Source organism: Armigeres subalbatus, chromosome 1 (genome assembly GCF_024139115.2).
Source record: "Armigeres subalbatus isolate Guangzhou_Male chromosome 1, GZ_Asu_2, whole genome shotgun sequence".
Lineage (NCBI taxonomy): Eukaryota > Metazoa > Arthropoda > Insecta > Diptera > Culicidae > Armigeres > Armigeres subalbatus.
In genome coordinates, this window is record NC_085139.1 from 56190586 (window position 1) to 56210960 (window position 20375).

The following is a 20375-nucleotide window of genomic DNA, read 5'->3' on the forward strand; positions in this document are numbered from 1 at the left end:
CTGGAAGGATTCTGACCGAATCCTGGAAGGATTCTGACCGAATCCTGGAAGGATTCTGACCGAATCCTGGAAGGATTCTGACCGAATCCTGGAAGGATTCTGACCGAATCCTGGAAGGATTCTGACCGAATCCTGGAAGGATTCTGACCGAATCCTGGAAGGATTCTGACCGAATCCTGGAAGGATTCTGACCGAATCCTGGAAGGATTCTGACCGAATCCTGGAAGGATTCTGACCGAATCCTGGAAGGATTCTGACCGAATCCTGGAAGGATTCTGACCGAATCCTGGAAGGATTCTGACCGAATCCTGGAAGGATTCTGACCGAATCCTGGAAGGATTCTGACCGAATCCTGGAAGGATTCTGACCGAATCCTGGAAGGATTCTGACCGAATCCTGGAAGGATTCTGACCGAATCCTGGAAGGATTCTGACCGAATCCTGGAAGGATTCTGACCGAATCCTGGAAGGATTCTGACCGAATCCTGGAAGGATTCTGACCGAATCCTGGAAGGATTCTGACCGAATCCTGGAAGGATTCTGACCGAATCCTGGAAGGATTCTGACCGAATCCTGGAAGGATTCTGACCGAATCCTGGAAGGATTCTGACCGAATCCTGGAAGGATTCTGACCGAATCCTGGAAGGATTCTGACCGAATCCTGGAAGGATTCTGACCGAATCCTGGAAGGATTCTGACCGAATCCTGGAAGGATTCTGACCGAATCCTGGAAGGATTCTGACCGAATCCTGGAAGGATTCTGACCGAATCCTGGAAGGATTCTGACCGAATCCTGGAAGGATTCTGACCGAATCCTGGAAGGATTCTGACCGAATCCTGGAAGGATTCTGACCGAATCCTGGAAGGATTCTGACCGAATCCTGGAAGGTTCTGACCGAATCCTGGAAGGATTCTGACCGAATCCTGGAAGGATTCTAACCGAATCCTGGAAGGATTCTAACCAAATCCTGGAAGGATTCTAACCAAATCCTGGAAGGATTCTAACCGAATCCTGGAAGGATTCTAACCGAATCCTGGAAGGATTCTGACCGAATCCTGGAAGGATTCTGACCGAATCCTGGAAGGATTCTGACCGAATCCTGGAAGGATTCTGACCGAATCCTGGAAGGATTCTGACCGAATCCTGGAAGGATTCTGACCGAATCCTGGAAGGATTCTGACCGAATCCTGGAAGGATTCTGACCGAATCCTGGAAGGATTCTGACCGAATCCTGGAAGGATTCTGACCGAATCCTGGAAGGATTCTGACCGAATCCTGGAAGGATTCTGACCGAATCCTGGAAGGATTCTGACCGAATCCTGGAAGGATTCTGACCGAATCCTGGAAGGATTCTGACCGAATCCTGGAAGGATTCTGACCGAATCCTGGAAGGATTCTGACCGAATCCTGGAAGGATTCTGACCGAATCCTGGAAGGATTCTGACTGAATCCTGGAAGGATTCTGACCGAATCCTGGAAGGATTCTGACCGAATCCTGGAAGGATTCTGACCGAATCCTGGAAGGATTCTGACCGAATCCTGGAAGGATTCTGACCGAATCCTGGAAGGATTCTGACCGAATCCTGGAAGGATTCTGACCGAATCCTGGAAGGATTCTGACCGAATCCTGGAAGGATTCTGACCGAATCCTGGAAGGATTCTGACCGAATCCTGGAAGGATTCTGACCGAATCCTGGAAGGATTCTGACCGAATCCTGGAAGGATTCTGACCGAATCCTGGAAAGGTTCTGACCGAATCCTGGAAGGATTCTGACCGAATCCTGGAAGGATTCTGACCGAATCCTGGAAGGATTCTGACCGAATCCTGGAAGGATTCTGACCGAATCCTGGAAGGATTCTGACCGAATCCTGGAAGGATTCTGACCGAATCCTGGAAGGATTCTGACCGAATCCTTGAAGGATTCTGATCTAATCGTGAAGGGTCTCTGACTGAATCTTGGAAGGGTTCTGGCCGAAGCCAGGACAGAAAATTTACCGGATCCTGGAAGAATTTTAACCAAATCCTGGAAGGATTCTGACCGAATTCTCAAAGGATTCTGACCGAATCCTGGAAGGATTCTAACCGATTCCTGGAGGGTCTCTGACTGAGTCTGATCGGAGTCTGAATGAATCCTGAAAGAACTCTAACCAAATTCTGAATGGAATCTGACCGCATCCTGGTCTGCCAGAATTTCTGAAAAGCCGCTGAATGTTTCCTGAAAACGATTCTTATCAAATCCTGAAAAGGATGCATGTTGAACAAATCCTTAACGATTACGTACGGATAATGTAATGCTTTTAAACGTATCCAACAAAAGCTTTACAACCACAACAACATTTACGACGAATTGAAAATAAAATTTATTTAAGTTTTGAGAAAATATTCAACCAATGTTTTGTAGGATTTAGAACCCAAATACAAACGAACAATGCAATGTAGAATAAATTTGAGTCGCGCAATTAAAAGAATTGAAAATCGCCATTCCATCGGACTTACTCTCGAAATTCATAAATAATCCAATCACATCACTTGCTGACCTATGAACTGCCATCATCAATCACCAACAGATTGCCCTTCAAAACAATAGAACTAGCAAAAAATGAAACATGCAACAATTTGTATCCAACCCAGCCAGCGAGTGAGTATTAACGAAACTTCGACCAACTTGCCGTGGCACAGCTTCAGCTGATTCAAAAAAGCAAGCTCCAACTAATGGCTTCTGAATAAAATGGTACACAGCGCTAGCATTAAAACAGTGCATCGAGAGCGTACTCCATAAAAAAACATCAACAGCTACGAACTATACAGCTCCGGTGGCGGCAACAATATCAATGGGTAAGCGAGCATGGAACATGCACATAATGAATTGTTAATAAATTGTAGGAAAATTGGTTCCCATTGTAGCGAAGCTCGCCTAGCTAGAATGGTCAAAATTTGCTTTTGGGTACTATACTGCTTCCGCTTCCATCAACGGTCGTCGCTGGCGACGCCACCGCACCACAATCGGCTATTTAGCGAACTGATGCATTTTTCGCTTTCTGCTGTTTAAACTCGGTGGCGCACGGTGCTTCCCGCGGCATATTGCATCCAGTACAAACGAAAAACAACAGCAGCAGATTCTAAACCCAGCTCAAAAAACAAATGACTACGCGAGTACAAATAGGTTCGGTTTTGTTTGATTCTCATTCAACATTCAAGCATTGGATGCGAGCGCCTGCAGTGGGTGGTGGGTGCAGCTGCACCAGCTCACCGAGCAGGAGTGCATTCAATCGGAAAATTCACACCCTCCGCCGTGACTCTGTGGGACTGCGCTGCCGTGCACCCGCCGCGCCGTATGCATTTTGAAACACCGAACGTGCTCCCCTGCACCGAATAAAATGTGCAAAATGAAACAAAATTAAGCTAAACAACGGAATAGCTGCCACTGCAAACATACTCCGACACACGGACAACAAATTGCATTGTTTTTCTGCTCATTCCGAATCGGTTCCCTATTTATTCAGTTACCGGAATGGGCCCCTACAAACCCAGTTTCGGAGCGCGCTTTCTGCGTTAATTAACTGCCACAGCAGTGCCGGCGGCTAGCGCAACAACCTGATACAAATTGTTAATCATCGACTATTATGTTCGGGGCGACACCAGCGATTTGCAACTCGCCCATCAACGACGAAACGCTGTAGAATTTGAGGATTTATATTTGATTATATCCTAGAGGTTATTTTGCCTCTATCCCACGAATGAGATTACATAACTGATCATTAATAAGACCATAATTAAATTTAGTAAGCCTGTTGAGGTTTACACACACACGAAGCATCTATCACGAATAATGAAAATTCCACCTTCGCATGATTGATTGCGAAGTATTGCCGTATTTCTGAGCAGTTAACTAAACAATGGCCATTCAATTGGAAAAGATCAAATATATCTTTAACTAGGATTTTTTTATGCTGAATATAGTCTGGTCCCGCATTAATAGGTACACCCCATTTTTTAGGAGTATTTTGTTATTTGTTGATTCAGTGGTTGAATTAATCGAGGCTAAGTAAACTTTGGTCAGCAACTCGATTTGCCATTTTTTTCTTCCAAAATATAAAAATATATAATAATAAAATATAAATATATAAAGATAAATCGGTGTTCTATATTATTTGGTACATTCGCAAAAAACTACGTCTAAAGAAAAGGCTCTGATACGGGCGTTCAAATAAAAATTTAGAAATTGAGGACAAGTCACGAATTCTTGTAAGACGTTGAACGCTCATAGCGCCTCTATTTCGATGGATTTTTGATCACGACTTGGAAACTTGGAAACACTAATTCGAAAAAAAATATGAAAGTAGTTTGGATCATCAACGTCAATTCCTTCAAATCCAGTAAAAAAATCAGAACCAGCAAATCCAGTTCTTGCATCCCTAGCACGGACATCAGTTTGGAGTAAGTTACAGACCTTTCGGCCTATATGCACTGAAAGACCCATGTTCGGACGTCTGTGTCATTTCTGTTCAAGCATTCCCGCGAAGAGGCTCGGAAGCCTTCTTCCAAGAGGCTCAGAAGCCTCCTTCTAAGAGGCTCGGAAGCCTCCTTCCAAGAGGGTCGGAAGCCTCGTTTTAAGAGGCACGAAAGCCTCCTTCTAAGAGGCTCCGAAACCACCTTTCAAGTGGCTCGGAAACCTCCTTTCAAGAGGATCGGAAACCTCCTTTCAAGAGGCTCGGAAGCCTCCTTTCAAGAGGCTCGGAAGCCTCCTTTCAAAAGGCTCGGAAGCCCCCTTGCAAGCGGCTCGGAAGCCTCCTTTCAGAAGGCTCGGAAGCCTCCTTGCAAGTGGCTCAGAAACCTCCTTTCAAGAGGCTCGGAAACCTCCTTTCAAGAGGTTTGGAAGTCTCCTTTCAAGACGCACGGAAGCCTCCTTTCAAGAGGCTCGGAAGCCTCCTCTCTCTTTTTAAGAGGCTCGGAGACCACCTTTCAATAAGCTCGAAAGCCTCCTTTCAAGAGGCTCGGAAGCCTCCTTTCAAGAGGCTCGGAAGCCTCCTGTCAAGAGTCTCGGAAGCCTCCTGTCAAGAGGCTCGGAAGCCTCCTGTCAAGAGGCTCGGAAGCCTCCTGTCAAGAGGCTCGGAAGCCTCCTGTCAAGAGGCTCGGAAGCCTCCTTTCAAGAGGCTCAGAGACCTCCTGTCAAGAGGCTCAGAGCCTCCTGTCAAGAGGCTCAGAAGCCTCCTGTCAAGAGGCTCAGAGCCTCCTGTCAAGAGGCTCAGAAGCCTCCTGTCAAGAGGCTCAGAGCCTCCTGTCAAGAGACTCAGGCTTCCTGTCAAGAGGCTCGGAAGCCTCCTGTCAAGAGGCTCGGAAGCCTCCTGTCAAGAGGCTCGGAAGCCTCCTGTCAAGAGGCTCGGAAGCCTCCTGTCAAGAGGCTCGGAAGCCTCCTTTCAAGAGGCTCGGAAGCCTCCCGTCAAGAGGCTCGGGAGCCTCCCGTCAAGAGGCTCGGAATCCTCCTTTCAAGAGGCTCGGAATCCTCCTTTCAAGAGGTTCGGAAGCCTCCTTTCAAGAGGCTCGGAAGCCTCCTTTCAAGAGGCTCGGAAGCCTCCTTTCAAGAGGCTCGGAAGCCTCCTTTCAAGAGGCTCGGAAGCCTCCTTTCAAGAGGCTCGGAAGCCTCCTTTCAAGAGGCTCGGAAGCCTCCTTTCAAGAGGCTCGGAAGCCTTCTTTCAAGACGCCCGGAAGCCTCTTATCAAAGCGCTCGGAAGCCTCCTTCCAAGAGGCTCGGAAACCTTCTTCCAAGAGGCTCGGAAACCTCCTTCCAAGAAGCTCGGAAGCCTCCTTTCAAGAGGCTCGGAAGCCTCCTTTCAAGAGGCTCGGAAGCCTCCTTTCAAGAGGCTCAGGCCTCCTTTCAAGAGGCTCAGGCCTCCTTTCAAGAGGCTCAGAGCCTCCTTTCAAGAGGCTCAGAAGCCTCCTTTCAAGAGGCTCAGAAGCCTCCTTTCAAGAGGCTCAGGCCTCCTTTCAAGAGGCTCAGAAGCCTCCTTTCAAGAGGCTCAGAAGCCTTCTTTCAAGAGGCTCAGAAGCCTCCTTTCAAGAGGCTCAGAGCCTCCTTTCAAGAGGCTCAGAAGCCTCCTTTCAAGAGGCTCAGAGCCTCCTTTCAAGAGGCTCAGAAGCCTCCTTTCAAGAGGCTCAGAGCCTCCTTTCAAGAGGCTCAAGCCTCCTTTCAAGAGGCTCAGAAGCCTCCTTTCAAGAGCTCAGGCCTCCTTTCAAGAGCTCAGAAGCCTCCTTTCAAGAGGGTCAGGCCTCCTTTCAAGAGGCTCAGAAGCCACCTTTCAAGTGGCTCAGGCCTCCTTTCAAGAGGCTCAGGCCTCCTTTCAAGAGGCTCAGAGCCTCCTTTCAAGAGACTCAGAAGCCTCCTTTCAAGAGGCTCAGAGCCTTCTTTCAAGAGGCTTGGAAGCCTCCTTTCAAGAGGCTTGGAAGCATCCTTTCAAGAGGCTCAGGCCTCCTTTCGAGAGGCTCAGAGCCTCCTTTCGAGAGGCTCAGAGCCTCCTTTCAAGAGGCTCAGAGCCTCCTTTCAAGAGGCTCAGAAGCCTCCTGTCAAGAGGCTCAGCCTCCTTTCAAGAGGCCTCAGAGCCTCCTTTCAAGAGGCTCAGAGCCTCCTTTCAAGAGGCTCAGAGCCTCCTTTCAAGAGGCTCAGAGCCTCCTTTCAAGAGCTCAGAAGCCTCCTTTCAAGGCTCAGAGCCTCCTTTCAAGAAGCTCAGAAGCCTCCTTTCAAGAAGCTCAGAAGCCTCCTTTCAAGAAGCTCAGGCCTCTTTTCATGAGGCTTTGAAGCCTCCTTTCAAGAGGCTCTGAAGCCTCCTTTCAAGAGGCTCTGAAGCCTCCTTTCAAGAGGCTCTGAAGCCTCCTTTCAAGAGGCTCTGAAGCCTCCTTTCAAGAGGCTCTGAAGCCTCCTTTCAAGAGGCTCTGAAGCCTCCTTTCAAGAGGCTCTGAAGCCTCCTTTCAAGAGGCTCAAGCCTCCTTCCAAGAGGCTCAGAGCCTACTTTCAAGAGGCTCAGGCCTGCTTTCAAGAGGCTCAGGAAGCCTCCTTTCAAGAGGCTCAGAGCCTCCTTCAAAGAGGCTCAGGCCTCCTTTCAAGAGGCACAGGCCTCCTTTCAAAGGCTCAGAAGCCTCCTGTCAAGAGGCTCAGAGCCTCCTTTCAAGAGGCTCGGAAGCCTCCTGTCAAGAGGCTCGGAAGCCTCCTGTCAAGAGGCTCGGAAGCCTCCTGTCAAGAGGCTCGGAAGCCTCCTGTCAAGAGGCTCGGAAGCCTCCTGTCAAGAGGCTCGGAAGCCTCCTGTTAAGAGGCTCTGAAGCCTCCTTTCAAGAGGCTCTGAAGCCTTCTTTCAAGAGGCTCGAAAGCCTCCTTTCAAAAGGTTCGGAAGCCTCCTTTCTAGAGGCTCGGAAGCCTCCTGTCAAGAGGCTCGGAAGCCTCCTTTCAAGAGGCTCGGAAGCCTCCTTTCAAGAGGCTCGGAAGCCTCCCTTCAAGAGGCTCGGAAGCCTCCCTTCAAGAGGCTCGAAATCCTCCTTTCAAGAGGCTCGGAATCCTCCTTTCAAGAAGCTCGGAAGCCTCCTTTCAAGAGGCACGGAAGCCTCCTTTCGAGAGGCATGGAAGCCTCCTTTCAAGAGGCACGGAAGCCTCCTTTCAAGAGGCTCGGAAGCCTCCTTTTAAGATGCTCGGAAGCCTCCTTTCAAAGCGCTCGGAAGCCTCCTTCCAAGAGGCTAGGAAGCCTCCTTCCAAGAAGCTAGGAAACCTTCTTCCAAGAGGCTCGGAAACCTTCTTCCAAGAGGCTCGGAAACCTCCTTCCAAGAAGCTCGGAAGCCTCCTTTCAAGAGGCTCGGAAGCCTACTTTCAAGAGACTCGGAAGCCTCCTTTCAAGAGGCTCGGAAGCCTCCTTTCAAGAGGCTCGGAAGCCTCCTTTCAAGAGGCTCGGAAGCCTCCTTTCAAGAGGCTCGGAAGCCTCCTTTCAAGAGGCACGGAAGCCTCCTTTCAAAGGCTCGGAAGCCTCCTGTCAAGAGGCTCGGAAGCCTCCTGTCAAGAGGCTCGGAAGCCTCCTGTCAAGAGGCTCGGAAGCCTCCTGTCAAGAGGCTCGGAAGCCTCCTGTCAAGAGGCTCGGAAGCCTCCTGTCAAGAGGCTCGGAAGCCTCCTGTCAAGAGGCTCTGAAGCCTCCTTTCAAGAGGCTCTGAAGCCTTCTTTCAAGAGGCTCGAAAGCCTCCTTTCAAAAGGTTCGGAAGCCTCCTGTCAAGAGGCTCGGAAGCCTCCTTTCAAGAGGCTCGGAAGCCTCCTGTCAAGAGGCTCGGAAGCCTCCTTTCAAGAGGCTCGGAAGCCTCCCTTCAAGAGGCTCGGAAGCCTCCCTTCAAGAGGCTCGAAATCCTCCTTTCAAGAGGCTCGGAATCCTCCTTTCAAGAAGCTCGGAAGCCTCCTTTCAAGAGGCACGGAAGCCTCCTTTCGAGAGGCATGGAAGCCTCCTTTCAAGAGGCACGGAAGCCTCCTTTCAAGAGGCTCGGAAGCCTCCTTTTAAGATGCTCGGAAGCCTCCTTTCAAAGCGCTCGGAAGCCTCCTTCCAAGAGGCTAGGAAGCCTCCTTCCAAGAAGCTAGGAAACCTTCTTCCAAGAGGCTCGGAAACCTTCTTCCAAGAGGCTCAGAACCTCCTTCAAGAAGCTCAGAGCCTCCTTTCAAGAGGCTCAGAGCCTACTTTCAAGAGACTCAGAAGCCTCCTTTCAAGAGGCTCAGAGCCTCCTTTCAAGAGGCTCAGAAGCCTCCCTTTCAAGAGGCTCAGGAAGCCTCCTTTCAAGAGGCTCAGAAGCCTCCTTACAAGAGGCTCGGAAGCCTCCTTTCAAGAGGCTCGGAAGCCTCCTTTCAAGAGGCTCGGAAGCCTTCTTTCAAGAGGCTCGAAAGCCTCCTTTCAAGAGGCTCGGAAGCCTCCTTTCAAGTGACTCGGAAGCCTCCTTTCAAGAGACTCGAAATCCTCCTTTCAAGAGGCTCGGAAGCCTCCTTTCAAGAGGCTCGGAAGCCTCTTTTCAAGAGGCTCGGAAGCCTCCTTCCAAGAGGCTCGGAAGCCTACTTCCAAGAGGCTCGGAAGCCTCCTTCCAAGTGGCTCGAAAGCCTCCTTTCAAGAGGCTTGTTGTACGAGAAAAGCAAAAAGATATAAGGAATCAAAAATAAGAAAGTGAGAAAAGAGAAAAAGGAAATAAGAAGAAAGAAAAGAGAAGAAGGAAATCGGAAGAAATAAGGTGGAAGGAGGAATGAAAACGAAGGAAGAAGAAGAAGGAAAAAGAAAGAAGAAAAAAATAAGATGGAAGAAAAAACCCATCTGCCTTCCCTCTTTCCTTTATTTTTCTACTTTCGAAAGGGGACCTTTGGGAAAAATGGGAAAAAAAACAATGTTTTATAAATAACTCCGGAACGCAATGGCCGATAGGGCCAATTTTCAAATGCGAAAAATAAATAAGGATGCAAACTGTTGCAAGCGAATCGGAAGAGGGAAGACAGATGGAGTAAGAAGAAAGAAAGAGGGATGGAGTGAAAATAAATAGGCAGAAGAAAAAGCATAAAATATTTTAGAAGAAGCATAAAATATTTTATAACTTTTTTTTTCAATTGTCAATTCTTTCATCTCGCTTTCCACTTCTCACTATTCTTTTGTAACATCTCTTTTTTGATTTTTCACTTCTCACTTCTCGCTTATCTCTTCTCGACTTCTCCCTTCTTGCTTCTCATTTCTCAGTTCTGTCTTTTCATTTCTCATTTTTCAATTCTCACTTCTCACTTCTCATTGATTACTTCTCATCTCTCGCGTCTCCGCTTTAAACTTCTCACTTCCCGCTTCTCACTTCTCACATCTCACTTCGTACTTCTCAGTTCTCACTAATCATTCCTCACATTTCATTTTCACTTTTCGTTTATCACTTCTTACTACCCACATCTTTCTTTTTGCTTCTCACTCCTCAGTTCACTTTCCACTTGACGCATTTTAAAGATTTTTTTTCATATATTCGATCAATTGACATTATTTTATTATTATTATTATTATTTATTCAGACTAAGGCCGAAGTGGCCTGTCCGGTATATAAGAGTCTTCTCCATTCGGCTCGGTCCATGGCTACACGTCGCCAACCACGCAGTCTACGGAGGGTCCGCAAATCATCTTCCACCTGATCGATCCACCTGGCCCGCTGCGCACCTCGCCTTCTTGTGCCCGTAGGATCGTTGTCGAGAACCATTTTCACCGGGTTACTGTCCGACATTCTGGCTACGTGCCCAGCCCATCGCAGTCGTCCGATTTTCGCGGTGTGAACGATGGATGGTTCTCCCAACAGCTGATGCAACTCGTGGTTCATTCGCCTCCTCCACCTACCGTCCGTCATCTGCACCACACCATAGATGGTACGCAGCACTTTCCTTTCGAAAACTCCTAGTGCATGTTGGTCCTCTACGAGCATCGTCCAGGTCTCGTGTCCGTAGAGAACTACCGGATAGTCAGTTTGGTACGGCGGCGAACTCTATTCGATCAGAGCGTTTTGCGGAGTCCAAAGTACGTACGATTTCCTGCCATGATGCGTCTCCGAATTTCTCTGCTGGTATCGATATCGGCAGTCACTAGTGAGCCAAAGTACACGAATTCTTCAACCACCTCGATTTCATCACCACCGATAGAAACTCGTGGTGGGTGGTTACATTGACCTCTCTTAAGCCTCTTCATGTCACGTACTTCGTCTTCGACGTGTTGATGACTAGTCCAATGCGTTTAGCTTCGCTTTTCAGTCTGATGTAGGCTTTCTCCATCCTCTCAAAGTTACGTGCCACAAGATCTGTGTCGTAAGCTAAGTCTCAACGGACTCATTAAAAATTGTACCACTCGTGTTAATCCCTGCTCTTCGTATTAACCGTTCCTAAGCGATGTTGAATAGCAGACACGAAAGATCATCATCTTGCCTTAACCCTCTGCGCGTTTCGAAGGGACTCGAGAATGCCCCTGAAACTCGAACTATGAACATCAACCGGTCCATCGTCGCCTTGATCAATCGTATCAGTTTATCCGGAAATCCGTTTTCGTGTAATAAAACCATACTCTGAATGAATCAATATGGTGAAATTCGAAATATATCTCTGGTCAAATTTTCAGCAAAATCGGTTCACGTGCAATCAAGATTTAGACCTCAAAAAATAATCATTTTGAATAAAAAACAACTGTTGGGAACTTTTTTATGCTGCCACTCTATGGTCATGCACAACTATCGCACACCAGATAGATGCTAAAAATTTCTACAAATCGCTAAAAAAACAACTGCATCTGTTCGAGACTACCTTAAAAGACCATTACACTAACATCCAAACGCTCCACTACGTGAGTATGACACAGTAAAATCCATCCGAGTTATTCCGTTAGTCATCATCGACCATGCTATCGTCGTCGCAGTCGTCATCGCCTTAACCGCATCCGGACTCCAGGATCCGAATCCTGCTGGACCGCAAGGATTTGCTTCGCCGGATTTATGGCATACGGCAGCAGCATTCCAACATGCTCGATGGGAACCAGCAAACAGAAGAACAGAAGGTTTCTCTGCAGAACAAAGTGCTGACTGATGGTTTTAGCAGGACGACGACAACGTCCACCGCGCGGCAGCGGAAGATGGGCAGCGTGAACAAAAAGGTAAATCGTAAATTGTAATCTTTTTCTTTCGCAGGGGGATTCACTTTTAGTGATTCAGTGCTTTCGAGGATGCACTATGGGAAGATGTACTATGTACTATGAAGCGAATATATTTTTAAACAGATACATGATATTTTTGCTAGAAGAAATGACGGCTTAGATGAGTTTCAATCTATGTACTAATTGCATAGACAATTGTTTGAAATAAAATGCTCCTGCCCATAATAGAATAAAACTCCGCATCAGTCATATCACCTATGAGGGAGGAGTCGCGAATTGAAAAAGTGTCCTTGAAGTAGAAATAAATCGAAGGCCCATTTAGAAATGCATAGAGATGAGAAATGTGAGATTAATGTCATAGTACTTTTGTTCTCGTGAATAACGCCATATGATTCCTTTGATCATCGTTTACTTATAGCGCTCTAAAGACTTCTTGATCTTGATGAAACAAATTTTCACTGCGTGACATATTTTATTGAAGTCAACTTTTATTAGACTTGGTTTTATGCACTTGATTACATTGTAGTTCATAAGACACTATTGAAAATTCTCTCGACGCTTGGATATATTAGTCAAATGGTCTTACTTTTTCCGTCTATCTTGATGTTCCTTCCATAGTGCGAAACGGCTATCCGTCCACACGTGGCAAATGAGAACGATGACGGTGCCACGTGCTGTAATGCATGATTTCGAAGCGGAACTCCATGCGATGCAAGATGGTACATTGGTACAGTTGCTTTTGATGTGGAAGGAGTAATATCAGTTATTTTAGAGAACATGTGTTTATAAGAATGAGTGGTTATTATGTTTCAATGCTTTTGAATAGTGCGAATTTTGTAATAAATTGGTGATTTCTTGGCGTCAAGCTCCACTTGGTCCTAAAGTTGACATATTATGCAATCAATTTTAAATTTACTGTTTTGTTTTGCCCATTTGATTTATCTGCCCAGTTTGTATTGTACACTGGACTTATTCAACCGATCGATTTATGAAATTTATGTAGAGGATAATATTTGTTTTAACATTTGACTCAATTGCAGACTTGATCAAACCGTAGCATAATCCCATGAATCAATTAATCTAAAAGTTAAATAGTCACAAAATAAATAAATTCATATGAAGAAACATAAAACAAAGTCAACTACTGTGACTGTAGAATTGTGTGTCCAGCCACGATCACTCGCGTTCAGCTTCCCGCACGCTCATTGTGATGTAATGCCGCGATGTAAGCTGCGCCACCCAATTGGAATTGCATTATGTACGAGCACACAGCGCGGTCCGACACGGTCAAGCAGTTCCATGCTTCAAATAAGCATTAAACTTCTTCCAGCACGAAGCGTCGAAAAAGGTCGTTTGTGAATGCAGTCGTTCTTGCAAACAAAACTGCTAAATTAATTACAATTCCATTCCGCTAGATAACTTGACAACAATCGTCGCTGCGTTGTTGGTTAAATCGAACTGATGTTACGTTCGTATGTAATGCTTTTTCGTCAGCCAAACCGTATTGCGACATTAACGAAGACGTGTTTAAAACATTATTCCAACTAAGTGGATCAATCACAGAAGCATTGTTTTCGTTTACTAAAACCAACGAGAGTCGGAGCTGTCGGAAACAAAGCGTTAAATAATGGATGGAACTGTGCTATAGACCCACAGACGCCGGAGTAGATACGGCCCGAGAGGTCCAGCAGTGCCACGTGGGACTTGCGGGTTTGCGATTTTCCAAATGGTCATTGTCGGTCGGTTCGTTTATATATGGAATTCGAGTGTTGACGCTGAAGGCAGCGATAACTGATGGATTGGAGGTGTGAAGTGATTTCTTCGAAATGAAACTTTTTAACATGGAGTTGAAACTACCGAGAGAACGAGTAGGGAAGAAATTTCAAATCGCAAATTGGTACTCGAAGCACACAAACACTGATTGATAGGAGAATGTTATCGTTCGGTTGATGGATTTTGGATCGATTTTGATGCGGTGAATCAACGGAATCTGAAATCTATCATTGCCTTCGGTTGGTATGCTCTCTTCCGAACGATGATGGTGCACTTCTGTATGATGGAGGTACGTACGTGTACGTGGGTTGAGTCAAGTACAGAGTACTTTCGGGTAAACAAACATCCTGGGTGCACATAGATACTAACCCTTCCGTACTGTGAAACATTGAACGCACTTGAAGGGCAACTGAGGCATGACGTAGTTTCGACATTACTCGGAAATATGTTCCCTTTTCCACCTGTGAGGAATTTAACCGTTGGCAGCTTCTAGGTCAGAGGTTGTAGGTTGGAAAATTTATATAGTTCTATATCTCAATTTAGATCTTATATCGCGAAAGTTTGATAAAAATAGTTCATAACGTAAGCCGGCGTGGCGATTTTTCTATTGCGTTCGCTTCTTTAACCAAATTCTTGATTTTTTCAGGATATTTTTAAGACACGAACAGGAAATTCTTTTGAGTTTTATGAAAATATTCATTAGTTTTTTTTTCAGTTATTCACAGGAAACTCCAAAGCCGTTCAACCATTATTATAGTAGAAGGTTCCAAATCTCAAGATTCATTCCATGATTCCCAATTGAATTTTGTGTTTTCATTTTTATTGTACAACATTGGATTGATCGCCGCGAGTTGATGTTCGAGATTTTTATCGATTATGAAATAGTTGTAATGGCTGTCTGTTAGTTTATAGTTGACTGGAGGATTTGTCCGCAGAAGTGGTCGAAGGCCAGTAAATAGACCCATTGCTGCTGTTACTTATAATGAACTAGCTGACCCAGCGAACGTTGTATCGTCGAAAAATAATCAACATTCTGATACAATTTCATCCAAAAGTTTGTGTTTCAATTTTGTAATACTATTTTTCCTTGAAAACGAATAAAATTAGCAGAAATTGGTCTGTCTATTCTTGAGTGATGCGCGGTCGTACAACTGCAGACTTTGTTTTATATATATAGATAATCATCATTCCATGCAAATTGTACGAAAAACCATTAAATCGAAAAAAAATGAGGATCGATTTTCAAAGTATTTCAGCTTCATCATAACATCATAACAAGAAATCGAACAAAAATTAGCAAAAATTGGGCTATCTATTCTTGAGACAAGACAACAGTTGCTGTTACTCATTGAGAAACTAGTGATATTACTTGGGCATGAGTACGTTAGGCATAATGGACGTTTGGCATAATTCTGCCTTCTTTATGTCATGGGGTGTTCTTTGGGTTATTTTAAATCTAACGTCCATTATGCCTTACGTGCATATACCTAACGTCTTCATGTATACCGTACTTATGCCTAACGTGGTTGTTGGAGCCGGACCCAGGTATCATCGTCGGCTCCAGGGGCACGTTCACCTAAATTTGAGAGATGTGTGCCTCGGTTCCTCTTTCAAGTGTAGTACAATATTGAGACCCTAGCAAAGACAACCTATTTCTGAAGAACTAGTGCGTTTTCCTGGACACAAAGGGCTTGTGGCGACCCCTGCCTGGTCAGTAATCTCACGTATATTTAGTTCCGGACTTAATGCTTTTTGGTGGCTGCTAAGTAAGCGAAGGAAACCGTTCGATTACCGGAAAGTTCGTGCTCGAACAGGGGTATACCCCCGAAAATATCATTCGCTGAACGGGTAATATGGTCAAAAATATCGGCTCATTCGGGCAAATGACATGCTCGGTCAAATGGCCGTTACTCCCAAACGACCTTCTTGGCCTAAGACGATTTTTGCGGTTAAGGCCCGATGCCCACGTAGCGTCTTTTCAACGCTGCGTGCACGCGGCGTTAAAAGGACGCATGTGTGCATCGGGAAAAAGCGGTAATGCAGCGTCGCCGCACCGATGCACACCTGCGTTTTTTCAAAGCCACGTGCACGCAACGTTGAAAAAACGCTACGTGGGCATCGGCCCTAAATGACTTTTTTCGATCAAAGTACCAGTTCGGCCGAACGACATCTTTTCGACCGTATGGGCATTTTAGTCCAATAGTCCTTTTTGCCAAACGACCATTTCAGCCAAACAACATTTTCGGTAAAATGACCTTTCAGTTCAAACTATTTTTTCGGTCAAATAACATTTTGGACGAAATGGTCGTTACGCCGAACAGCTCATTTGGCTGAAAAAGTCGGTTGGTTGAAAATATCATTCGACTGAAAAAGTCGTTTGGCAGAGAGGGCAATTTTTTCAAGTGCAAACTACATATAAATCTTCATTCACCACCACCGAGAATGTTTGTAAAAATTTACCCAAAGTTAGAACTTTTTCGGTCGTATGTCCATTTCGGCCCGATGATTTGAGTCAGAAAGGATTCGGTCTAATGGTTTGTTCGGCCAAATGACATATTCGGCTAAACAACTTTGAATCGGCAGGGAAAATTGTGGGTTAGCGGCGTGACAGATTTTAAACAGCAGCGCGCCAAAGCAAAAATGACGTCAGCATTCCATAACAAAGCTCTTAATAATTTCCTCATCAAACTTGGTTAAAATCGGTCAAGGGGATCAGAACTAGAGGTGTCGCAAATTAATCGATTGCTTCCATTAATCGATTCATCGATTTATTAATCGATTAATTTTGAATCGATTACCTCTCAACGATTAATCGATTCAAAAATCGACAAGGATTGAGGATAATCGATTAGTAACTAATCGAATAATCGGGATTTTACGACATCTCCAATCAGAGGTTACAGTTGATTGCTCACCCAACACCCTCCACGTTTCACCAGAGACCGCCCAAGTAACATTTTTAGTTTTATAACACTCTTGAAGACCATAATTTACTCTACAAGAATGTTATAAAACCAGCATAAAGCTAAAATGTTACTAGGGCGCCCTACCCCATCTCACTTCCGCTATCATCTTCATTAAATGAATAATATGTTCATCGCCCTTGTCCAGAATCCAGCTTTAATTAATTCGTGAAATAGCTTTTTATTTATTAATGAAATCCTTTGAGATTTATTTGTATTTCTAATCACTCAAAACTCTCACAAAAAAAAAATCCTACGAATTTCGCAAAAAATCCTTTCAACACCCAGAGTTAGAATAGAATGATCGTCATTGTCGTTCGTCCGAATGCCATTTTGTAGAACGAAAGTCATCTAGCAGATTCCCATTTGGCCGAATCTAAAACGATTTGGCCTAAAGAAACAGTCGGCTGTAAATATCGTTTGGCCGAACTGGTCATTTGCCCGAAATTGAATTTTTCGACGAACACGTCATTCGGTCGGAAAAGTCGTTTAGCCGAAAATGTCATTTGGTCGAATGCACGGCTGAAAATGACGTTTGATTGGTCAGGTCATATGACTTGTTACTTCCCACAATGACATGTGACGAGTGAGAAGTAAAAAATAAAATGTTATTGCGCAGACTCCGCCTTATTAGACCCCTGCGCGAAAATTATTTGCGTGAATATTTTTCTCGTGTCACACACACAAATGAATTGACACTGTTTATTGTTTATTTGAGTAAACAAAAACATGTGTGTTCGATAAATAACAACAACAAAAAACAATTACGAAGATAGTTTGAATGTATTGGTGTGCACGCTAAAAATTCGAAGCAAAACGAAGTTGCGCCAGAGTCTAAAAATTGATGCAACGGGCAATAGCTTCTCATTTTTCACTTCTCTCAAGTGAAACGTATCACACCTCATTGCTTACTTACGTTAGTCCATTTCATTGGGCAAAAGAAAAAAAATTTACACAGCCCAGCTGCTTAAATGACTGGTAAGAAATCGAGTCACAGTGCGATTATTCACTCTGGTTTATTGCGTTTATCCGTTAAAGAAGTACATGAATCTAGCGCAATGTAAATAGACTTGATACACTTTTTTACAACATCCCTCCGCATATCCGGACCTCACTAATCCGACGACTCGTTAGTCCGAAACTCACTTGTTTGGAATTTTCCGAAATAAAAAGTATCAAAAAATGTCAAAAAAAAGTATATACACCCATTTAAACACATTATGCTATCAGTTTTCGAAATTGTGCTGTGATTTTGTTTTGGTTCATTTGTATGGATTTGACAGTCGGATTCACGAGAAAAATCTCGATAGTTCGGCCATACATTTGACGAATCAGCGGGGTATACTGCACATAACGTGTTATTTTTTCTATCTTTTATTTTGTTTCTAGCATTGGCGCCTCGTAATTTTGGAGCGGAATATTTTGGTTTTCAGTGGTTTGATGTAACTGTAAATGTATCAGCATGTAGATTGCGAGTAACCACGCGCTGGTGATACTTTTTCAAAATCATAGGGGAACGGTTCGCCACTTCATCTCATAGCTCCTATTTCCATCCCATCAAAAACAAAGCAATGGAAAGGTTTTTGGTTTGTTTATTATTTTTGTGATTTTTTTCAGCAGTAAGCACGCATGTTGACAAAAAGAAGCGACGAATTTGGTGCCGTATTCCTTTGTTTAGCGATGAGATGGATATATGTACAGTGAGATGGAGATCGGAACATTTCCCCTATGTGTTGTAGAAAAAAAGTTAAGCATTTAATGATGAAACCGATGACGATTTGATGATTGTCAACAACAACATGTTGTCCCTAAAATGTTCTATATTTCCTGTATTATATGTCAACATTTTATCATACTGTCGAGCAAAAATTTTGAACGCGAAAGCGGTTGATTTTTTATGGTCACATAACTTAACAACCAGGGACGGAAATCTTCGTTTTACTATCAGTTGCATCGATGCTAAGTAGGCAGCTTCGTCATTGATTCGTGTTTGTTTTGATCAGACGCTCGACATTGCAGGCACGAACATCTCGCAGCATGCTGTCAAACTTCCATACCAAATTTACCGCTCGATCCTCAATAGCCGATTGATAATCGAGCGTAAAAATGAATATCTGCCGGGGCTAAAATGAATTGCGGTGGATTTGCACCGATAAATTATGATTATTTTACTTCATACACTAAACAGATGCATATATTTTAGGAATCTGACTTCAAAATGTTGAATCCATACACTGCAGTATGAAATGATATTCATATTTTGAGATTTCAAATTGAATATCAATGTGCCAAGCTGAAGATTCATTTTGACACCGCACAAAACAACGCTGACACCGAGAGTCGAAGTTTGCTGCTGTTTGTAAACATGCCGTCCTATTCATTCGCACATTCAAATTCAGGAAGGACAAGGACTAGCAACTTGATTGTGTGTTGGATGTCAGCTGTTTGAGTGTAGCTAAAATGACTTTTTCTGTCACTGTTAACAACCCATACAAATATTGTTATTTGCCAAATAACAGTACCACAAACAGGGTGGCCAGACTTACCGAATTCTCAGTAGTTCTACCGATTTTTGACTCACCTTCCGATTCTGAACCTTGAAAGATCGAAAGTCATAGATTTTTGAAAATTCCTATCGAAAACTATCGATTTTCAACCTGCCAAACGGTCAATATATTAATCTTTCTTATAAACGTTTTAAATGATTCTAGTTAATTCCCAGATTATCAGAACACAGCAAAAAAATATTAATATGCCGCGACGTGACTTCTCGACACGTACCTTGAAATTCGACGTAAAAACAGATCTTGTGTAATTTCACGTCATATCCACGCTTTACTACATTACTCAGTGTAAATTCTAATCAGAAAAATTATTTTCGTCCTCACGTCAATTGAACGTGAAATTGCCCACCTTCTCTTGCACAAGATTGCATTCGAAACACGGCACATCATGTTCAATCAAAATAAAGCGAAATATTACCCTAAATGTGACATACATTTACATAATCATTGTAATATTGTCTAAAACCACTGTAATGCAAACGGATTCAACAACCGACAGCAGTCGGGTGACATTTTGTTTGCCGGCATTTGTTTACAATTTGCTCCGGGGGTAATTTCTTCTAAAAAACTAAATTTATCTTTGTGAGTGGCCTAATAAACCATAGCAACATACTATCTACTACAGTAGAGTGGCAGTAACGATCGGTGCGAGAAAATGAACATCGAATCAATCAGGTAAGTGAAATTTATATTAACGAAAACGACCGGTTTTTATTGTGAAACCAATGATGGAAAAATGTTTTGGTTGCAGATCGGATGAACGAAAAAGGACTCCGTCATCTAGCAGGCAGATCATTTTGGCGCTCCGCATAAGAATCAACCAGATAAAATGGGATGATCAGCTAGAACAGAAATAGAAAACTGCAGGTAAGTTTTCCATTCAATTTTGATCTCTACCCAGCCGGTACAAAAATTTATGACACTTTCAGTGCTCCATTCGGGATTGGAAAAGGAAATTCGCAGCAAAGTGGTAAAATGCGGGAAATATCTACGGCAAGCTGCGCGAAGTGATCTTACCGTGAGTAGAATTCGGTAGTGACGCATGCAAGAGGTCCCTGGGCTAGCTACACCATTAATAGATAATTAGCAAGTCACAGGGCTATACATGTATATCTGTTCTATGTAGATATGAATTTATGCAAAAGTTGGACTGCTATATTTTTATTGACAGTTTTCTCGCGTTAATTGGTAGTGAACGAGTATTAAACATAACACGTGAGAATAAGTTTTTAATGCTGGGTATAAAAAATTAACACTTTGCAAATAAAAATCAAATCCCAAAAATGGAAATCCAAACCATAGAAACTTAAAATAAAAATAAATATGTACTGAAAAGCTAAAAAAAAAACAAAATTCAAAATTTTTTTTAACTCTTATTTTTAGTTTTCAGCTTTTATTTTGTATTTTAAATTTTTATTTAAAT

General features: G+C 43.8%; 1 protein-coding gene and 1 long non-coding RNA gene across 2 annotated transcripts in view; one reads left to right on the top strand and one right to left on the bottom strand.

Moving 5' to 3' along the window:
* Positions 1 to 20375, bottom strand: part of LOC134208419 (uncharacterized) — a 320420-nt gene that overhangs the window by 214116 nt on the left and 85929 nt on the right. The gene's annotated exons all lie outside the window — the stretch shown is intronic.
* Positions 19485 to 20205, top strand: LOC134208418 (uncharacterized). The gene is made up of 3 exons (XR_009978654.1): positions 19485 to 19627; positions 19704 to 19819; positions 19882 to 20205. It is a non-coding gene; the product is annotated as an uncharacterized LOC134208418 (long non-coding RNA).